The 24028-nt window shown below is 42.0% G+C and overlaps 1 protein-coding gene across 1 annotated transcript in view; it reads right to left on the bottom strand.

The window, feature by feature from the left end:
• The window catches only part of PFDN1 (prefoldin subunit 1), a 60099-nt gene that overhangs the window by 34487 nt on the left and 1584 nt on the right, over positions 1-24028 (bottom strand). The window lies entirely within an intron of this gene.

The following is a 24028-nucleotide window of genomic DNA, read 5'->3' as shown; positions in this document are numbered from 1 at the left end:
GCTGACAGCTGTACCCAGGAGGGTCAAAGGGCCCAAATTCTAGTGCCCTCAAGTAGCCTGGTGGACTGGATAAAGGTGCTGGGCAGGACAAATCTGATCACAAGCCATATGTTTCAACCACTGCTGTAAACTGCTTTCCCAAGTTAAAGGGACACCAATCTTCATCTGGTTTCACTGCTGCCCAGTAGAGCTGTGCAAAGCTTCGGTCCCTGATCTAATTCGGCAGAGATTCAGCCCAATTTGGTGGCCAAATCTCTGAATCCGAATAGAATCAGAGGACCCTTTAATCTCTCTGAATCGAATCGGAACTCTCCGATGCGGACATCAACACAGCTTTAAAAGTTTTTTCTACATACCTCTCGGTAGCAGGGGCTCATGAATGCTGTGATGCTGGAGTGCATGAAGCGTCCCACAGAAGCGCAGGGGGCTCCCCAGTGCACTCAGCAGCAGATCAAGTGGCCCAGAAGCACTTCCAGTCCACTTCTGGGTCCCCCGTGCACCCCCCCCGCCTCAGCGACTGGTGCCTCCTGGGTCTGGGGGCTGGGAACCTGGGGTCCCTCTGCACCCAATCACCAAGCGCACTCCCCAGCACACCCGGAAGTCGACTGGAAGTACTTCTGGTCCACTTCTGGGTTCGCCACCGAGCACGTGGAGGGCTTCCCCCACTCCTGTGGGACGTTCCATCCGCCCCAGCTTCGCAGAGATCACAAGTCGTACTGGTTCCTCAAAGCATGTAGAAAAAGTGAAATCCGAATCAACGAACTAAATCACTGTCCCCGATTCGGGCCAAATCCAAATCCGAATTGAATAGGACTTGCTTCGCACACCCCTACTGCCCACTGTTCTGAACAGCAGAATAAACTGACATGATTCTGGTTAAGTTTTACTGTGCAGCAACTTGGCAAATCTGCAATCAGTTGCAGCAGCACTGAAGCTGTTCATGCAAACTTCAGAAGACTACAGAACATCACCTTTATTTTAAAAAAGATGTTCCAGATGTGACATAAGCTTTTATTCAAGAAGGAAAATCTTCTGCATACATCAACAGCAGTCAGTTGAAAAAAAAATATCCTCCCTTTGCACGCCCTTCCTTGAGCCAGAGCCCAAGGCTAGATTGGCCACTCTCAATGTAGTGTAACTAATGAAAGCAATGAGATTTTAAAGCTAGAAACTACATTCACTTTTAGCCACTTAAATCACTGGCTTCATATTAAGAAGTGCCAAAGTTTCAATTTTACTAATTTATTTAGCCCCCCCGCAACCAGCTATGGAATTTTCACCCAGCTATGGAAACAGAATGTTTCTGCCAGTCATTGGAAGAGGCAGGGAGGTCTACTTTGTGAAGTCAAATAACAGATAGTATAGCACAAAAGCAGGATATTTTTAATAAACACAATTCAGCAATGTTAGCCAAACTTTAGAAATATCACTGAATGTGGCTGATACCTTAGCTCAGGGGTCAGCAGCCTTTTGCTGGTGCAGGCCAGAGCTTGTGACCCAACTGTTGCAGCAAACCAGCCACCTAATACAAGAAGGTCCCAAGTCTCTGCCTCTCCCAAGTGGCCAGCTGCCTTCTCACTGCAGATTCCTGACCCATCTACAGTGCAGGTAAGTCGAGACACAGCAGAGTATCAGGCTCCGCAAGAGGATAACACTGCAGATGGGACAGGTGGTACAGTATAGCTCCATGCCACCACTCCTGGGAGTTAGAACTGACCTCTTCACAGGCCAGATTGGGTCCACATGCCATAGGTTGCTGACCCCTGCCCTAGAATGGTAGTTCATTGCTGAGTATGGGAGAAATTAGACACTAAAGTTTTCCTGTGGTACATACCATAGTAGATTACACTCAGTTTTATTTCTATTACATGTCAGTATTACATCCATTGAATTTGAGTTTGTCAGAAGAACCTGGAAGGTCTGGGATAGGTGCTTTCTTTGGCATACATGCAAATAAAATGAAGCATTTTGAATGTGGTGCAGGGTGTATGAAGTTACCAACTACCAGATGAGACTGCAGGGACTTGAACCCTTACAGCAGCGTTTCTCAACCCATGGGCCGCAAGAATATATGAAAAGTTAGCAAACAAACTTTAAAAATGGATTCTCCTTTAAAGGAAAAAAAAACCAAAGGAAGTTGTTGCTTTTCCCTTGCAGGCTGGCAGAGTTCCAGCCTGCAAGGGGCTGTTTGGGACCCCCGTGCCCCACACAACCCCCTCTACCCCACACACTGGGGGGCTGGGGACGGGAGTGAGGGGCAATGAGTCAGGACTGGCCATCAATGTTTACAAATGGGTCCCAACACAAAGAAAGGTTGAGAACCACTGCCTTAGGGCATCCATTTCTACCCAGCATACAAAGGACTACTTTGGGATATTTAAAAGGGAGGAAGAGATCTACAGCTCATGTAATACATCAACTTTCATTCAACTGAAGTCCACTGACCCTAGAGGTACACTGATACATTGGTCTGATATCAGAAGGATATAAAGAAAAATATAAAGAAAATTGTCTGCATCGGCATAATATGGCTGATAATTTGGCCAATAAATGGCTTGTGTATGCACGCAGCCACAGTGCAGCACGTAGGCAGCAAGCAGAACAACCTGGCAGCCTGGAGAGCTGTGTGCAGCTGGTAAATCTGGTGTGGTAGAAGGGGAGAGGAAAGATGGGAAGGGGGAAGGGAAAGAGAAGGGGAGGTGGGAGGGGAAATCAAGGCCCCTGCAGTGAGGGAGTAGGGCTGGAGTTGGGGCTGCCCAGCCATGGTGGGACAGGCATGGGATGGAGCCGTGGCTCATCCGGGGGGGGTCATCAGATCCCACCCCTGCATGCTGTTCATCCAGGAGCATATGGGGAGGGTGCCCCCAGATCTGCACGGGACAGGACAGGCTGGGGCCAGGGCTATGCGGGGCTGGGCCAGGTGGCAGCACGGGGGGGAACTACGGTGAATTTTGGGGTGGCTACAGGTGTCCCCACCCCCCCATAGCCAACTCCTAGCTCAGCCCCCACACTGGGAAGATCCCAGCACAGCCCTGGCACTAGCCCCAGCCCACAGCAGCAGCCACCCCACCCATGCTCTCCTGGGGTGCACACAGCAGCAGGAGTTGCACCCCCTTGGACGAGCCGCTTGCAGCTCTGGCCTGCACCCTGCCCTGCCCTGCTCTGGCTGGGCAGTGCCTGCCCCAGCCCATGTCCCAACCCTACTCCCTCCCCTCACCGCAGGGGCCTTGATCTGCCCCCCGCCATGCCCCTCCCCTTCCACAACAGACTTACCAGCTGGACACGGTTCTTCAAGCTGCCAGGCTGGTATCAGAAGTCAGATTGGTATCGGCCAATATGCCTCCTTAAAAATCAGCTATCGGTATCAGCCCCAAAAATCTCTATCTGTGCACCCCTAATGGACCCTATACCAACTGAGTATCTGTCCCCACATGAAAAAGAATACATACTATAACAGCAATTGGTTTGTTCCTTCAGCTATGAAGTTGAATTAGCAAAACTAACCAAATTGACATGAGCTGGATAAAAGGAGGCAATTAGTAAGCTTCCCCTACATACAGAGCCCAAGAGTTATTAATTTAAACTGTGATGCTTTTTAAAGTGCCCAACAATGTAGAAAGCTGTACAAATCAGTGCAAACCTCTGCTCCACAGTTTTTAAATTTTGACATGGATTAACTGGGAACTGGAATGAGGCCAAACTCATTTCACTTCTTTCTTCCAAGGCAAAAATGTTCATCCCCAACAAGCAGAGCAGCAGAAAATGTCTTTTGAACTGATGCCTTCTGAATGTTGCAACCAAACAGCATAAAACCACCACCCAGGAAAAAAATATGAATTTCCTCTTTCAGCTTAATGTGCTGTTAACCGTAAAACTTAACCATGATCTTGTCAACACTGATCAACTTTTCACTGGTACCACCAGCACAAGTAGTATTCATCTGATATAATTGGACAGATTCAACAATTCCTGACATCCTGTTCTTTTGAAAGAATGGTCCATAAAACTAAGGTTACAAGTTTTGAATGTAAGAACAGTCAAATATCAAATATTATATTATTTATATAACTTTAGTTTTATGGACCATTCTTTCAAATTAATAGAATGTCAGGAATTGTTGAATCTGTCCAACTATATCAGATGAATACTACTTGTGCTGGTGATACCAGTGCAAAGTTGATCAATGTTGACAAGAGATCATGTTTTGGATACATGAAGTGCTCCCTAATGTCCTTAAAAACTGGGGTCAAAAACAAGTTATAGTCTACTAAGACAAATCAGGCTCTTCTATTACAATTTGTGAGATTCTGTTGAGAATTAACCAGAATTGAAGCTGCCAGAAAAAGCCAGCTCTTCCAAAAGGTGCTGACTAAGCCTCTTTAATGTGCTCCAATCTCCTAATGATTGCAGGCTCTAAAGTTTATGGGGGATGGAAGAAGGCAAAGTACCAAGCAGTAGAAGAAAGATAAGCTCTCTCTTCCCAGAAAATGCTTTAACATTTCTTGAGTGATTTTTATTTTCCTCCTAATAACCCTCTGCTGGTCCCCAAGTACAGACTTTATTCAAGATGCAGCGACCAATTTACATCCCTTAAGAGTCCAGATACTTGTTTCCTTCAAAGAGCCCTATACCTCCCTCCTGTAGAGAGATGCAAACACACCCACAGTCATGTTTACACAGAGTAACCAATTCCATTAACTCACAACTTGTTTATACCAAATACATGTACTATTTATTTGATTTAAAAACATGGTATTAATTTAAAAATATTTGATCTGTTGCTGGATGAGGTTATGGAGATACTCGTTCACCACAACTTAATGAAGCAGTATATTATGACATATAAGTTATTAAAGGAGGAGCTCTAGTGATGCATCTAGTAAACGGTTTTGGGGGGTTTTTTTTAGCATTTTCCATTATGAGACCCTGTTTTCTGTTACTTAAAGTTTTGTCAAACTAACCATTCAGGCTGACATTTTCCATGGCAGGAAAACATCATATTACATAATACATATAGTATTGAAAGCGTGTGTGCGTTTTTTTTGGTTTTTTTTTTTTTTTTACACACACACGCTTTCAATACTATATGTATGTATGTAATATGACGTTTTCCTGCCATGGAAAATGTCATATTACATACATACATATAGTATTGAAAGCGTGTGTGTGTGTGTAAAAAACACACACACACTTTCAATACAATACACACACTTTTTTTTTTTTACTGGTACGAGTACAAGTAGTATTCAGCTGATGTAGTTGAACAGATTAATCAATTCCTGATGTTTTATTCATTTAAAAGAATGGTCCATAAAGCTCAGGTGGCAAGTTTTGAATACAAAACATATATCAATGTAAAATATATCAAAAATAAAATAAAAATATTATAAACAATAGAATATATATTATAATGTAAAATATCTCTCTCTTTATATACATATGAAGTAAAATTAGCTCAAGGTATTTCTTATAAAGAAACAGGTTGTTCAACCAGTGTTAACAATTCTTGCTACCACTTCTTTGATAAGCTCTAATGCCTCCAAGGTTTGCACTTGAGTTTGACAATGGATTGCACCAGTTTCACATTCTTTTTTCCAGCCAATGAGAATTTGGCCAAGTTCTAAACTTGTAAAAATTGTCATTTGTACATGCTCAGTAAAGCATGTTTGTGGCTAAAATCTAAATATTTCATCTGCACTGAGCATGCTCCAGTCCAGCATAACATTAGGGATTTGGGTCAATGCAACAATTTCTACTCCCACTGGATGAGGGGAAGGCAGACATTGAAAATAAGGAGACAGAGGGCAGGCTTGTGAAAGCTCTTTCTACTGTGTGGGAAAGCTCCTCTACTTAAATAACTTGGGGGAAGCTATGATGGGTACCAGGAGGTTACAGAGGGTTCTAAACTGGCATTAGTAATTCTGTACACCTTGCCCCTGAACATTAGGTATGACATGTTTCCCACCTTTGGCCATAGGAAAAAAATTCACTACCCCATTTTACAGATGAGGTAGCTTAATAGTGCATTGTCTGCTGGAGTTGGTATAGAAGCAGACAGCTTAGAATCATAAAAAGTAGGGCTGGAAGGGACCCCAAGATGGTCATCTAGTCCAACCACTTGCTCAAAACAGAATCATCCTCATCTACGACATCCTAGAAAAGCATTCATCTAATGTATTCTTAAAAAGCTTCACAAAAACCTTGTCTCAACTACCAGACATAATGCCCAAAACATTAAACCTACCCTGACTTGCTATAGGTAAAGCAGAGGAAATGAAGACTAACTTACTGCAGCCACACACCCTGCCTACATACCACTGCCAAACTCAGAACTTCCTAGCACTACACAAATCAACAGTATTCCCTTCCTGTTTCTAGTACTGCATACCACAGACTGCAAGGGGAGCAGCATAGTGCAGAGCACAGTTGTATAGCATAACGGGCCACAACAAGGACAAGAATACAGTCCCAGTTCTCTAAAATGGTGGACCCAAGATTCATGTGCTTAGCTTCACTGCCTTCACAAGGAATGTGCCAAATTTGTGCTTTGTTCTGCTATGTAATCACTAGGTCACATGTCACACTCCAAAGACCAGTTTAAAACTCAAGATTCCTGGCTCTAAATATTCCTCTGCTGTCTAGCAAAGTTGTGTAAGTCCCTGGCAAAATGTTCTCACATCCCTTTTGGTAGCTGACCCCCAGAGAGGATAACAGACTAGTACTATCACCTTTTTATTTCAAGTAGGAAAGAACGTTGTTATGGAATTAAAGGATTCTGGATTCCAAACTGACCAAGGCATTGAGTGGTTCCACTTTATGAGAGTTTTGGTATTCCAATCTGATATTCATTTTTAAATTAAGGAAATTACAAGCAAAATATTACATTAAAATTATGTTAAGACTGCAAATGAAAAACTGAGAACTGCCACAATTAACCTTAACTCAGTTCCTTTTTGAGTACCCAACCTTAATATTCTTTTAATATAGTTTTGTAAACATATGACATGGCATGCAATGTACTATACCCTAGCATATTTATAAACAAATGTAATGTTCTAGTTAAAATGCTCAGCTTCACACACACACACACACACACACACACTCTGTTGTAGACCACGGTTTTTCAGTAACATGAAAAGTTTGGGCTAAGTCCAGTCATGCCCTTATCTATTTAAAGATGTTTTTTAATGCTGAACTTGCGCTGCCATTCAAGCTTTCAGAGTAACTCAGTATGGGATTAGCACATTTTAAGCACTGGCCAAAACCAATGGAAGTGTGGCTTCCAATGAGCTGACCTTGATCCCAAAGCAATCCATCTCGACTGGAACAGAACTGTACTGTCCAAGATCAGTGTCACTTAAAACAGGCCCTTTCCCCTTCCATTTAAAAATTCTAAAAATAATTTGTCTACGTAGTTCACAACGTAACACTATTACGCACCGATTAAGCTTCAGTTTAACCTATTTACTCCATCTAGTTATCTATTACCCATAAATTCCAATGCATGATTAACAAACAATATAGTAACCAACCATTGCTCATGCTTTAAACAAACACTTCATTTCCACTGCCACTCTTGTATCTAGATCTTGCTACTTTTCTAGTGTGGTTTTGTATCTCATTAAGCAGATTATGTCCTCTGATTGATGCATTTAAGAAACCTCACATGAAATAGAATGGATGGGAGTTACTCCTATGCTTGTCACAGAGATAGCAGATAAAAATCAGAAAATTCTCAGTACAGCTAGACTTCACTTATTTGCTGCTTGGGGAAAAATTATGCTGGAAAAATATTATTTTTGTCTATAAACAGAATGATGATTTACTAACAAATGACAGTTTAAAAATCTAAAATTTAAATGTTAGTGTTCTACTATTACACAGGTGGACAGGTCCTTGCACAGAGTTTAATAAACCTTTAAAAAATTTTAACTTAAAATAGGTGTAATAACGTGTACAATTCAATAATCTCCATGTCAACTAAGTCTGAAAGGTTCATGGCACTAACCGAGAAAAGGATTAACTATATTTTAAGTGTTCCATTTTTAATTTTACGTGGGCAACTACAAGAGATTAACATGCCCAAGAGGTTACCTAGATTAAATATGTGCTACTGATAAATTTACTTACCCTTGAGGGGCTAAAAGTAAAGAACAAAACACTGTGTTCTTTACTTCTTCAAAATTATCTGTGGTATGCCAGAAACAACACGCACCTGTCCCATTTGATAGGGAAAAAACAGTATTTGCCCTACACCTGTACCATGTTTACATTAGCTTTCACTTTTTTTGGATCTGTCAACAGCTCTAGCATATTACATTACTTCAATAAACAGAAATAGTAACACAGCTTCCAAACAGCAGTTTCTGCATTGCTAGACACTTAACTAGATGGTAGATTTATACCATTGTTCATACTTAGTTCTTTAAAAAAAAGCAAGTAGTGGTACACCTCTGAGTTTGTGTTAAATATAGTATGAGCAAAAATAATGATATAGTAGCTAAAGTCAGCTTTTAAAGGGCATTGTCCATTCTTTCTGGAGATTAGGTCAAGACAACGGGTGGAATTTCAGTTTGCATTGAAAAAATAATTAGTTTTCATTTTCCTTATAATAATAAGAGTTTGAGTAAAATTTCAAGGATCTCTCTTTGGTAGAAAAGTAGAACTAACAACATTTTTCTTTTTAAAAAAATTACACACATTTCCTCACTGCACCACAACATTCTCCTATTTCCTCTTTTAATTTCTGTTTGTACTTAATTCTCAATAAGCAGACATAGGCTATCCGCATATTTTTAAGCCAAAAAAAATGCAAGAGACTGCAGTGTCTCCATCAGTGTCCAAAGACACATTTTAGGTAGGTTTCCAAATGCAGGCTGCGGAGTTAGAAAACTCCTCCTCCTTCCTTACAAAGCAGATTGAATTCCTTTTTTGTCTGGTCAAATCAACAAGGGACATTATCAACCAGTGCTGGCTAGATGGGTGCAGGGGAATGGAATGGTGACTGGGATTATTATTATTACTGCTAACAGTACAGGTATGCAAAGACAATATCATAAGGTAAGATAGGGTGTCAACTTAGACCACATTAGCTATTCCATGATACAACCAAGATACATGCTCTTTAATGGGATGCAAGTTGCCCCTCAGTGGAAATGGAGCAAGTTATATCCCACTTACCACAATGGGAGTGTACGTGCATGGATGACAACGACGGCATAGCTAACATGCTGGAAATTCATGCTGTAGCTTACCTTGTGCTAATATGTTTAAGTAGACAAACCTTAAGATAGGGCTTCAAATTCATGCAGTCGCTTGGGCTGGTTCCAGAATGTGAGGAGCCTCACAAGCTGGATCTGGGAGGGGTGGTGGGTCAAGTGGTTACTGAAGCCATCATCTGCTTCTACCCCACAACAGGTATCCCCCCCCAACACGGTTCCACAGCTCGGAATTTGGCAGTGGGTTCCATCCCCATTCACCCTACCCCCAAATTCCCAGCCCTTCTAGGAGCCCTGTGTGCTGGATGAAATGAACATGCAGGCCTGATCCAACCCACAGGCTGTATCAGGGGTGCATATATGCTTCAGTGCTATGGCTTGTAAATCCATATTTACACTTCTCTAGTATCAATTTGTTACTAACATCTGTCCAGGCCTTCTAAAAGAGACAATATACCCAACTTTGAAGGGAAAGTCTGTCCCTTACACCAATGAAAAAAGTGACTAGAATTTTTGGGGGGTTGTATATCTTCTCAAGAGCTGCACAAAGATGAAAGTGAAAAGGTGAGGTACAACTCTTCAAAAGACCAAGTTAAAGTAAAACTGACATTTTGTTTGTGAATACTAGAATGCTCCAGGTCACATTAACTTTTGCTTTTATGCACATTGCTTTGGTGATAGGAAGAGAAGCAAAGTCAAGTAAAGCATCAGAGAAAGTGATAACACAAACTTATCATAAATATAGATATAATTATGTACTCTTTTGACCCTGGAATGCTGTGACAAACATTCCTTTCATATCGATATTAATTACAAGAGAAAACTAAGGAGTACCAAAAGTCATGCTCATTACCTGGCAACTGAAAACAAATGATCCAGGGCTGGAATTTGTTCATGAATCTGACTCGGCGAAACTCTTTAGGATGAATCATTTATTTACCAAAAATGCAGTTTAGGGGCAACTGAAACTTGAATTCAGATCGACTTTAAATAGTTTTGGACAAAACAAAACAAATTCCCCAGACAGCTGATTTTGGCATTTTCAGAACGAAATGTTATGATTTTTTGGCTTAGATTTATGACATTACTTGGGTGACACTCATAAAACTGAAGAGAAAACAGTGGTTCCCTTGTATGCTCTATCCCAGTGGTTAGACCACCCTCCAAGAATGCAGAAGATACAATTTTGTCTGAATTTGAACAAGGACTTAAATCCAGGTCTCAACATCATATATTAATTCTCCAACTAATGGGCTTTGGAATAATGTGGGCTAGGTATCTGTTAATCTCTGTTGTTGAAATTCTTCCACCCCAATATTAACTATACAAACTATTTTTTGAGTAGGAACTGGAACTCTGGTTTTTCTCCTCACAGTAGAGTGTCCTAATCAACAGCCTTCAGAGTCACTCACTCTGTCCCAAGTAAATATTTAATTTACACAAAGTGGAACAACTTCAACAGGAAACATGGAGAAAAATCAATCCTAACATATCCTATAGCTCAGTATTTTTCACCACCAATCTAGAAGAACTAGGGTCGAGTGCCTGCTATAAAATCAGGCAAAAAAGAGATTTTAACCTGGTGCTCCATGTGCCAAAATGCATGCCCAACACCTGTGGGCTACAGAGTACAAGGAAATTACTTCCTCACATTTTGAGACTGGCAGTTAAGGCTCCTTTTGAATACGACCGTCAGTTCACACATTCCATTTCCTTTTACTGAAAAGGTCCTAAACAAAACTCTTCAGCGCACCTTGCTGAGGTCATCTGACCCAAGCCGTCTTTCCTGCCCAAGTGCAGGGGGGCTGGACTTGATGATCATCCCTTCCAGCCCCTAACATCTATGAAAACTTAAAAAAAAGAAGGGGAAAAAAAATGGTTTTTCTGAAGCATTTTTTAGTTTTGGAACTAATAGCAAACCAAATATTAGGTATTCATACAACTCTGATCGTGAACATCAAAAAAACAAGACTAAGCATTTCTCTGCACTACCAGCAATCAAGATATACCACCAAGAAGGAATATGCAAAGGATAACATGATATACATATTTATTCACAAGCAAAGATTTGTAAAGTCTACTTTTGACAAGAGAATATGCATCGAGTCAACAACAATTCTGCAACCCCCAGAAAACTAAGATGCATATTAAAAACTACTCAAGTTTGGGCATCATCTGGTATATACTTGTTCCAACAAAGGTGATGCTTCTGAACTGAAAATAAATCATGAACAGACAGATATGTTGATCCTGTTGCATGTTGTCAAGGTTGCCAAATGGCCAAAAATGGACTTCAATGTCCACTTACTTGAGAGAGGTATTTATGGACAGACACTATTAGAGATCCAGGTGTATTTCTTGTAATGCAGAGCAGAACGTTGCCAGTCAGAAGGGAATCAAGTCTACAGTTCCTAAAGCAGAGCTGGGGCTGGGGGTGGGCAGGGGAAACAGTGCATGACTCTTGGTTCCAAAAATATAAAGTTTCCCTCAGTTCCTTGCCACTTGTGCAGCTAAGAATTATGGGAAAAAATTGAGCAACTTATTTTTTTATTTATTTAAAAAGAAGAAAATGACTGTAGATGCTTCCAGGACTTCAGGTACAAGATTGAGCATGTCCCATTATCCTGTTTTAAACACCTTCAAAAATCTTAGACCCCCATATAGCAGGACGAACACTTCAAAGTTAGAATATCACAGAAATCCCTCAAATGTTTTGTACTTGTTGGGACACATAACATGGGACCCCTCTGGACCACAATATACACAATTAGGAACTGGAGGCAAAATGAAGGGAAAGCTTTGATAGAGAAGTTACAGAGAAGCTATTCCTTTAAAGGATCTAGAAGAGCCTTAGACTGTTGATCTTCAAAGCACAAGGCACAACATATTTAGAGTTCAAGGATTTAAAATGATAATACCGTCACTGGATCACAGCCTACCTGGATATTTACTCTGTGTACTAGGTACAATTTAAATGAGTGGATTGATAGGCTGCATGCACGTCAGGCATCCAGTTTCAACCATAGTAGATTCATAGTGCCGATACATTAATCTCAAGGGTAAGCTACACAAGCGTGGCACAGAAAGAATGTCAATTAGCTTACTCCACATTTTAACCCACTGATTCTCAAGCAGGGTGACTTGAGATCATTTCAAAGAAGCCATGGGGCAACACACAACATTTAGCACTGTTAGATGTGAAAACATGATTCATGCAATAAACCCAGAGATTTCAAATCGAAATCCATAGTGTTAAAAACATTCTAACTTGTCTTTTTGTGTTCCTGGCAACAGAAGAATGACTCATTTTTCTGTAGTCAAAAACAAATGAAAACTAAGAGCCATCATTTTCAAAGGGGTGCCTCAAGTCTAAAAAATTTGAGAACCACAGTTTTAATCACAGCAAGCATGGATTGGAAAACACGGGACAAATTTATTTTAAGTGGGGCTGGTAGCCCCACCTAGTAAGACAATTTTTCATTATGACTCTCTTTGCAAGTGTTCATAATTTTGCTAAAAACTTTAGAGGACTGTGCTGAAATCCTCTATCCTAAGTCTGTTCTCAAGCTGATTTTCCCATTATCTTTTTGGCTAAAATAAACCAGCTAGTCCAAGAACAAATCTAAAGAAATCAACAGTATTTTACAAGTGTTAATAAATTGCTGTGATCATTTCTTCTTTAAATTTGCATGTCCCACAGCAGGACTCTGAGACTAATTCAGAATTAGCCTCTGTATAAGAGATGTCTCTTTGCTAGCTGTCCAAAATCGGCCCAAATTTGATCAGGAAATTACCCTTTGAAAAACCATAAGGGTTGGTAGAGACTTGCTAGAGCTGACCAGCTAAAATCTCTGAAGATTCATTCTCCATTCATCACACACTCACAGCTCCTACTGCTGACTAGACTGTCCACATGCCATCCTCAAAGAGCCAACCATGGCTGCAGCACAGGGCTAGAAGGGTTCAGAAGGATGTTCCCTATATACTGGGAAGGGCGGCATATAAAGCAATAAAACTGCTCCAAGCCAGGCACCAGAGCTTAAAAGGGAATCTTCCTCACCTATGAGTTCCATAGCCCCTCTGTTAGCATGTACCCAGCCACCTGATCTGAAGGAAGAGATGGCAAAAGAGACCAGAGTTAAGAAAAGGAAGAGACTGGGGTAGGGTATTTGATATGACTGGGATAGTGGAGGAAAAGCACAGAGTTGTTACTGGGATTTGTAGAGGTAAAGTCTGGAAGCTGGTGAATGAAATGGGGGAAGACTGCAAGCTAGCTGGTTGACAAGGAGGACCACAGACTAGATGAACAGCTAGCAAGAAAGACTGACTCGCTGGACCAAGGAGACAGGAACTAGTTGGGGAGAGGGACAAAACAGGAGATAAAGGAGATGAGAAAGAAGGACAAGAAGCCAGGGAGGAAGTAAAGGGAGACTGACTAGGAGCTAGCAATGGGGGAGGGAAGGAAAATTTAGATGAGCAAAAAGAAACTGGAGGGAGAGAGGAGGGAGAAAGGGGTAAAGGAGATCAAAGAAGTGACTAGAATTGACCAGGCAAGGAGACTGCAAAGGGAATAAGCCTGAGGAGTGAAGACAGAAACAGGATAGACAAGAATAGGACTATAAAAAGGAAGGACTGGGACTAGAAAGAAGGGACCAAGTTTGGGGGAAATTAACAGAAAAGGCTGTTTCCAATTGAGCACACTCCCTTCCAGAGCCTAGGATGGAACCAGTACTCCAGAGTTGCACACCAAACTGGCAAAGAATACATTTCTTTCCCCCTGGTGCTGAACTGAGATAGGGAGCTGAAGCAGTAAGACTGGAACCTGCCAAACAGACTGGAACTGTGACAAGGTGACATGGTTGAGAAAAGAAAGAGACAGGACTAGGATAAACAGGTAAAGGAAGCACAAGAAGGATCAGGGCAAAGTAGAGCACAGCCTTCCCAGAACGGAACCCAGGGTTCATGAGCCCCACCACTGCTTTGTCAGTTAGACAGAAGAAGACATCTCATCTCACTAAAGTGCTTGTCCACATAAAGCAAGGGCAGTCAACCAGGGGCGCACATTCCACAAATGACGCAAAGCAGCCTCTGTGTGTGGCATGCAGCAGATCAGGGAGGGGACAAGTAACACAGTGGCAAATAGAGCAGGAAGCAGAGCAGCAGATTGGGTAGGGAAAGGGGATTGGATAGCAATCAGGGAAGGTGCAGGGCTAAGCTGCAGCACACCAGTCAAAGAGGTTGGCCCCCACTGACAGAGGATGCCACCCGATATTGCTAATAGTTACTCTGCTAACTCAAATAGAAGATATGTCTATGGTGGATCTGCCAGTGACCTATGGGTTAATTCAATGACACACCATGAAATTTTGGGGGGGTTTAGTTAGTTTGTTCTTAAATCCCAAGAAATTACAAACAAACTAAATTTAAAGAACATTATGATGGCTGCAAAAAATCAAGCTATCAAAAAGTTAGGAAATGCCAAAAATAGGCTTGACTGCAATCTTAATTCCACCCCTTTGTGTGAACACAGCCTTTAATTCCACAAGTCACAATTTTCTACCACAGGACCCATGCTGCATTCAATACATAGAGTGCCCCAAAGTCAGGTAATATTTTATTTTATCCTCAAGTGTTCAATATGTAGTCTTGGAACTTATTCACTGCATGCAATGGGGGTGGAGACAGAAGGATCGTTATGTTTTCAATGGCAGGATGAGGGAATTTTAATTAAATAGCACCCTAATGACCAGAGACTGGCACTCACCCCTGTTTACTCTCAAGTAGTCTAGCAGTTAGGATTCATTGTCAAGCTCCTCTGTAGCACACTACCACTGGAGCTTGCTGATAGGGTAAACACATTTCATACAGTGACCTCCAGTTAGTTAGGTGAACAGCGAAATATTTTAAGTCCTGTATTCCCCTCACCTCTCTCCAAGATTGTGAAAAGTAAATACAAAAGACAATGTGAACAGTCATATTCTGCAGCTGACTGCATTGAAAGAAACATGTACAGCTACTCCTCGCCTAACATCATAGTTACGTTCTTGAAAAATGCAACTTTAAGTGAAACAATGTTAAGCTAATCCAATTATGTCACAGTTGTTCCATACTAGCAGGTGGTGGCCAAACGTTATAACTGAACACTGCACAACTTAAAATGAGTATGTTCTCTAATAGATCAGCGACATAATAACAAAACAACATTAACCAGGACAACATTAAGCGTGCAGCACCTGTACAACAAATGTCGCTACATGAAGTATCTCTAGTAGGGCTGTGCAAAACGGCACCGTTCCATTTCAACCAGCATTTCGATGAAACAACATTCCATTTCAAATTTTGTTTCGATTTGAAACAGCTGTTCCATTCCATTGTAACAGTTTCGCTGTTTTAACGTTTCGCCCATAGGCTATAATGGGGAAGGTCAAAACAGCCTATAATCTTTGTCATTTCTAGCCTGATTTGGATGAAACTTCCAGGAATGGTAGCTCTTTCTGAGGGCATGAGGCCTGCCAAGTGTCAAGGAGATAGGTGCAGGGGGTTTGGGGAAACCGCACCCCAAAGTCTTGAAAGCAAAACTCATGTCATGTGTTAAGCCACAGCGGGGTCACAACTGCAGGCATGCTAGCCTCTGCTGAGGCCACAAAGACTGCCGAGTTTCAAGGAGATAGGTGCAAGTGTTTGGAGAAAACTGCACCTCAAGCTGCGGACAAGCAAAACTCATGACATGGGTAACACTGTGTGTGTTAAGGCGCAGCAGGGTGAAAGCTTCAGGCCTGCTAGCCCCTGCTGAGGCCATGAAATCTGCCAGCTGTCAAGGAGATAGGTGCACGGGTTCTGGGGCCCTGCACCTCTAGCTGCTGACAGGCAAAACTCATGACAGGTGCTTGTGCAACTGCTGCCTCTCATCAGGCAGCAGGACTGAAGATCCCCCATCACTTGCCACCGCAGACCTGGGGGTAATAACTGACCACAGTATGAACATGAGCCAGCGGTGCAAACAATACTCTAGCACACATCAATTGATGCATCGCCAGCAAAACCATTGAAAAAAGGTAATTCTCCTGCTCTACTCAGCTCTACTTGGCAATGGTGAAACCGCAGCTTGAGTACTGCGTCCAGTTCTGGGCTCCACACTTTAACAAAGAAGTGGTAAAGCTTGAGAGAGTCCAGAGAAGCGCTACCCATATCATTAGAGACTTGCCCGGCAAGCTATTTGAGGAAAGGCTGAGGGACCTGGGACTCTTCAGCCTAAAAAAAGAGAAGGCTGAGTGGGGACTTGGTAGCAGCTTACCACTACATCAAAAGCGTACATCTAGGGCTCAGTGAACAACTGTTCACCAGGGCACCATTGGGGAAAACTAGGAGTAACAGTCACAAACACCTGGAAGATTATTTCAGGTTCAAATTAGGAAAAACTACATCACAACTAGGGTGTCCAGACTGTGGAATAAGCTCCCTCCAATGGTGGTGCAATCACCTACCCTGGAAATCTTCAATAGGAGACTAGACAGTCACCTTGCTAGGGTCACCTGACCCCCAGTTATCTTTCCTGCTTGATGCAGGGGGCTGAACCCAATGATCTTCCAAGGTCCCTTCCAGCCTTACAATCTATGAATCTATGAGTGGCTGGAGCCTAAGTCTTAGGAGATATAGCTTTGAAACAGTTCTTCCAGAGACTTCCAGAGCAAGCTTGGTCAGGTTCCTTAGCCTCCCTGAGCCTCAGCTAATCACCTGTAAAATGGAATAATTACACTTCACAATTCACAGGAGTGCTGTGAGAATAAATTCATTAAACAACTGTAGGCTTTGTGGCTGCAGCAGGGCCTAGCAGGCCTGCAGTTTCCACCCCCCTCTGCCCCAAGACAGACAGTTGCACAGGTACCTATGACACGAGTTTTGCCTGTCAGCCGCTAGAGGTGCAGGACCCCAGAACCTCTGCACTTATCTCCTTGACAGCTGGCAGGCTTCACGGCCTCAGCAGGGCCTAGCAGGCCTGCAGCTTTCACCCTGCTGCGCCTTAACACACAGTGTCAACCATGTCACGAGTTTTGCTTGTCTGCAGCTTGAGGTGCAGTTTCCCCCAAGCCCCTGCACCTATCTCCTTGAAACTTGGCAGGCCTCATGTCCGCAGAAGGGGCTACCATTCCTGCACATTTCATCCAAGTCAGGCCGGAAATGACAGTTATAGGCTGTTTCGACCTTCCTCATTATAGCCTATGGGCGAAACGTCAAAGCAGCGGCGAAACGTTTCGACTTGCCTCGTTTTGTTTTGAGCCTGTTTCGATGATATCTGTTTTGTTTAAATCTCAAAATGAGTTGAAACAAAACTGGCAGCTAAATTTCGCACAGTCCTAATCTCTATATGAGATGCAGAAACAGAGATGACTCATCAAAATTTCTGAAAGTAGGATTTCAGGATGCTTTATTAAATCTAATTGCCAAACAGAACCAAAGATAGTGCTGAAAGCAAGAAAACAATTACATCTCTAAGGAATAGGATTAGATGATTTAAGTAATCTTTTTCACCTCTCCAAATTCTACTGCTAGATTTCATTTCTGTGGCTCAAAGATGCACACAAGCACACACAAAAAAACCTGAAACAAGAAAACTAACCCACACTTCAAAAAAAATAAAAAAACAAATTAAAAAAAAAAAAATCAGATTATTAATGGCTGTCCTCAAGTAGTTTTCTGTCCTCGTGGGCATCAGGAAAGTTATGTTGGGCTCAGTTTTTGTATCCATTTGATCAGATTACTCCTAAAACATACAGCTGCTAAGAAAGGAATAAAAGACTAAATAATGTAATATCAAAATAAAGCAGGAAAATAGTTATCTCAGTTTTGGCATCCCATGGCAACAAAATCTACCAGGAACCCTACATTGCATCTGGTGTAAATTATTTTCTCTGTACAACAGACTAGAGCTATTAATTATCTGTATGCTAGGAGGACATAAAGAGAACAGTTTCAAATATTCAGACAGAATTCTGCAGTTTAAACTCTCATCGTGGTTCTTAAAGCAACAAAATGATGTCAGCTCACAACCAGCTAAAGAAGCAAACCTAGAAGTTGATGTTGGTCGTATCAGGCTATGTAACAAACCTTTCAAAAGAATATGAAGTAACAGAACTAAAATGTACTTGGCAAGATGTCAGAAGGCTGGGGTATCATCTGAGCAGCAGATACTAACAGTATACAGCAATTCATCATCTCCTAGTATGCGGTGCAAACTTCTCTTACACCAAACCAAAAATAGATATAGTAGAAGAAAAATAAATGCTGCTAAGCTCTCAACACTGAAGGGAGGCAGGACTGACCTGCTGGCTTTGCATACTACACAAAATGCAACAAAGAAAATCCAAGGTTAGGAATGACAAACGGGCTATAATGCTACATGACAGTACAGAGAAGGTATCTCAGAGAGGTATCTCAAGCTCACAGAGGGGAGAATAGGGACCGTATTAACTCATTCATATGAGGCTCATGAAACAGTACAGCATTAAAACTGGCTTACTGAGGATAAAACATGTGTCACGATCACAACCAAGATCTTCTACTTCATTGTCATTTAGAATAAACATATTTACTTATTTGTTCAATTTATGTGCTGCCCTTCCCAAAGGCTCAGAGCAGCTTATAATAAAACAACAAAATAATTTCTAATAAAAAGTAAGTAGAGTAGCAACATAAAACAAAAACCTCCTCAACAGAATACCAGCCTAACTCAGTATGCTAAATGCCTGTGCAAACAGGAATGGTTTACAGCACTTTTGAAAAACGCACAGTCTCAGGTTCTGGCAGGCTTCAAGAGGAAGGGAGTTCCAGAGCTAACAGCAGCTGCTGAGAATGCTCTCCCACAAATTTTTGCCAAATCAACTCAGCGCATGAATGGTACTTGCAGGAGGTTACTCTTGGCTAAACTTAAGAGCTCATGATAAGGGACTGCCTTCCCCCTTATGCCCTAAGTACCTCAGGCCTAGACAGTTTAGGGCCTCACAGGTCAAAACCAACATCTTGAACTTCACCCTAAAAGATACTTGGAGCCAGTGTAAACTCTAAAATACTGGAGCTGTGCCCCTCTGGCAACTCTTCCCTATCTGAAGATGCTGCCATATTCTACACTAGCTGGAACTTCTAGAAGGTCAAGTGCACCCCCACATAGTTATGTTCAAAGTTATGAAGGCATGAATGATGTCGACATCTAAATCTGAAAGAAAGGGTTGTAGCCTTCTTACCAGATAGGAGCTGATGAAAGCCTCCCCTAGCTACCTCTGCCACCTGAAAATTTAAGTGGAGCAGAGGATCCAAGAGCACTTCAAGGCTGCAAACCCGAGTGACAAGAGGAGGCTGAATCCAAGCAATGGTAAGTGTTCCAATCCCCTGCATATCAAGAAGTCTGCCCACCACCATCACATCTATCTTGTATGGATTCAGTTTCAATTGGTTTACCCACATTCAGTCCCCAGCTGCATCAGGCACTGAAAAGGAGAGACTGCAGAGACTGGGTCAGATGAGAAAGAGAAGTAGAGCTGAGCCTCATCAGAAAACTGATGGCACCTCACTCCAAATCTCCACACATCTCACTCAGCAGCCTCATATACATATTGAAGAGGAGTGAAAAGCTGGTGCCTTGGGGACCTCCTAGAAAAGGTCCAAAAGGGATAGTGAGCACTTGCCTATTACTACCATCTGGAGCCTCCCTGCCAGGAAAGAGCTGAACAAAGCTGTCCTGCAAATATCCACCAGGTCACATAAATGCTTTATTGGCATCTCTTGGATAATCATATAAAATGCTGCTGAAATATCTAGTAAGAAAAGCGGGGCACAATTTATTGTGTCAATCTCCAGGCTAAGATCAACAACCAAGGCCACAGGTGCAGTCATAGTGCTATATCCAAAAAGAAAGCCAGAATGACAAGAGTAAAGGAATCAGACAGCATTCAGATGTTGACATCTGAATTATTAAAGGAAATAGGTTCACAACTCTTGAAATGACTATTCAGTATAAACAAACCTCCAGGTTACCTTTAACAGACTATTGGAATCTTAACCATGATTTATCAACAACAGCCTTAACTAAATTTTATATTCTTCCCTTCCTCTGTCAAGAGCTAGAGGGCAATAACTATCATAAGGTATGGAAGTCTGCAGTGAGTATGTGAATTCCATCAGTAAATGCCTTGGTTATGAGGTTATATTGTGCACTAGGGCCTGTGCAAGTAGGCAGATATTCAATCCGGCTTCAGATTCAGCAGCTTCGGATGCCAGGGAGCCAATCCGAAGCTCCAGATCGGTTTCCTGCTTCCATCTGGCCGAAGAAGCACCAAAGCTTTGGAGCCGCCTCGGAGATCCAGCCATAGATTATAACAGGGAAATCAATGAAATAGCTATACACTTTGTTGGTTTTTGTCTGATTTGAATGGAACTTGCAGGGGTGGTAGCCTCTCCTGAGAGCATGAAGCCTGCCAAGTTTCAAGAAGGTCTGTTTAAAGGTTCGGGGGGAACTGCACCCCAAATTCTTGAAAGCAAAACTCATGTCACGTGTATGTGTTACACCACAGGGGGGTGAAAACTGCAGGGGTGGTGGCCTCTGGTGAGGCCACAAAGCCCGCCAAGTTTCAAGGAGGTAAGTGCAGGGGTTTGGGGGAAACTGCACCTCAAGCTGCGGACAAGCAAAACTCGTGACATGGGTGCTTGTGCAACTGTGTCTGTCTGGGGGCACAGGGGGCTGCAGGGGACTACTCCAGGCCTGACTGCTAAGCTACTGGGTTACCAGTTACCAATTAATCATGATTCAATCAGAGACCAGCTCAATATACAGTACCTAGCTACTATATAACGAGTTAACGAGCAAGGATTAACATCTACAAAACCACAGACTAAGAAGAGGAAATAATCAATACAGGCAATCAACTGCCCGAAGACAGACACAGTTACACAAGCACCCATGTCACGAGTTTTGTCTGTCAGCAGCCAGGGGTGAAGGGCCCCAGAACCCCCTTCCACCCATCTCCTTGACAACTGGCAGGCTTCGTGGCCTGAGCAGGGGCCACTACCCCTGCAGTTTTCAGCCCGCTGCAACTGCACCTTAACACACACACAGGGTCATTTATGTCACGAGTTTTACCTGTCAGCAGCTTGAGATGCAGTTCCCCCCAAACCCCTGCACCTATCTTCTTGAAATTTGACAGGTTTTGTGGCCTCACCAGCAGCTACCATCCCTGCAGTTTTCACCCTCCTGTGGTGTAACACATAGACGTGACATGAGTTTTGCTTACAAGAATTTGGGGTACAGTTCCCCCTGAACCCCTGAACCGATCTTCTTGAAACTTGGCAGGCTTCATGTTTTCAGCAGAGGCTACCACCCCTGCAAGTTTCATTCAAATCAGAAAAAAAAAAAACAAAGCTATAGACATTTCACTGATTCCCCATTATACCCTATGGCCAGATCTCCGAAGGGGCTCCAAAGTTTTTCCAAAGTGGTTCAGAAGCTCCGAAACACTTCGGAAAGCCTAAAGAAGTCAGTGCTTCGATCCGGACATGCTGCTTCGGATGCCGAAGCACCCGAAGCTTCTCCAGATGCGAAGCATGGTCTGAAGCCTTGCACAGCCCTATTGTACACTAACCCTGTCAGTTGAAAGTTCATCCAGAAAGTTTCTTTAGTGTACCAGGCAGTGGTTAGAGTGCTCTAAAAGAAAATCTTTATGTAAACCACATGCAGAAGAGAGAGACAAAACTTGTCAACATGCTCTGCAAGTATCACAGGTAGCCACCAAGACCAAAGGTAGTGAAACTGGTCGTTCAACTAAAAATCACTGAATTCGCATGAAACTAAACTCAGAAACAAAGGCTAAACAGACGGTATTTGGATTCTGAATTTTCAAAGTAAGAACTGTCCCAGCATCTGTACAACTCTTTATACAACGGAGCTGTCCTCTTTGCTGTGGTTCCTAACCACTACCGTAATACAAATAATATGTTAATAAGATGTCATATGCATACTAAGGTGCAATTAGATTGCAATGCAAGATCTATGCACCCAATGAGAATCCCTGGGAAAGTTAATCAGAATGCACAGATAAAGGGCTATCTAGACTACAGGTAGAACATGGGCAGTAAAAAGGAAGCAGGTGAGTTAAGGCTGATACTGGCACTTTAACAATTATTTCTACTATTTGTTCCTCCCCAGAGGAACAACATTACTGACCTAAGTTTTAAAAGACACTATTATTCTCTACCTTATATTACAAGATTTCTGCTTAAGAATTACTGTACATGTTTCATGGCTATTTGGTTGGTAATTTTGTGAAAATGCGTTTCACCCTTAGCATGCATCAGTTGTGCCCATGAAGCCCATGAGTCACCTTGCAGCACTCTTCTGGAGCACTTTCAGCCATTTCTGTGCCCATTTTCTACCTGCCAGCTTTATCATTAATCTCTTTGAAGGAAACTGATTTTAGTTTCTGACCATGAGAAACATCCTCATATGTCAACTTCAAATTCCCAATTTGGCAGTTCACAGAATACAGATTAAAAGGAAGTTTGCACATTATGCAGAAAGGACATGCATATCATCCCTTCAACTGAGTCTAGAGTAGCTAGTGATATTACCGAATCAGAAAAACAGCACGAGAAAAGAGCTTTAAATCTTTTAAACCTTTATCTGCCTTTTCTTTTCACTGACTTGAATGCAGGCACCTACCCTGGAGATCTTTAAAAGGAGACTGGACACACACCTTACTGGGGTTATTTGACCCCAGCAGTCTTTCCTGCCCAAAGCAGGGTGGGGCTGGACTTGATGAGGTCCCTTCCAGCACTAAACTTCTGTGAATGCGATACATACCCAAGAAACCTTGTCTGCTGGGTGACTCTGATATCTTTTATTAGACCAACCCAAATAGTTGGAAAATAATTATTAAGCAAGCTTTCGGGTTCAAAAAGCACCCAATGCTTCCTGGATGGAAGAGCACATACCAACTGCTGAAACTTCCTTAGCCTGACGAAGGGTTTTTGAACCCGAAAGCTTGCTTAATAATTATTTTCCAACTATTTGGGTTGGTCTAATAAAAGATATCAGAGTCACCCAAGAAACCTTGTCTGCCTATGTCCTTAGACCAACACGGCTACAACCTACACCCCTGTATACATACCCAGCTGCATTATCAACTCAAATCAGTTGGGGAATCTTTTATGAAGGTGGTGTGATCACAACAACAGAAGTACATTGTTAGAGTTTCATCAAAACATGCATTAGCTTAAATTAAGCTTTGTTGGTTTTGAAGTCATTCCAATATATAGAGATTATACTTTCCTTCTTTCCAACCCAGCACACCTGGGCAGATCATACATTCTGGCACAAACTGCACTCCATATATTCTTTCAAAAAAATTCTAGAAAAATAAATCTTTCATATATATTATCATGCTAATAAGCAGGATGTGATTTTATAGCTTTTGCAAAAATATAGGCCATGAATGCAAGGATTAGATTAACAATTGTGATTCCCTCCATATAGCATCGACATAAAGAACTTCACTAGAGTTGGACAGGCTTATATAAACTTCTCACAAATTTGCATTTTGCAATTAGTGTTCATGAGGTATTTACCAACTGTGCTGGTAGAGATTATAAATTTCATGAAACCCTAAATGCAACTGTGAACTTGGATGAGTGAAGCTGGCAAACAAAACTATGCAATTGCTTATTGAAATATGCTGTTATACCCTTGAGACAGGTAAGTAACAAAAAATGGTATCTATTTTTTTAAAAATATACTGACTGATCCAAGGAAATTATGGTTTAGTAAA

This window comes from Alligator sinensis, unplaced genomic scaffold (genome assembly GCF_000455745.1).
Source record: "Alligator sinensis unplaced genomic scaffold, ASM45574v1 scaffold156_1, whole genome shotgun sequence".
In the NCBI taxonomy this organism is placed as follows: domain Eukaryota; kingdom Metazoa; phylum Chordata; order Crocodylia; family Alligatoridae; genus Alligator; species Alligator sinensis.
The sequence above is the reverse complement of the archived record's forward strand: the minus strand, read 5'-3'. Positions and strand labels throughout refer to the sequence as shown.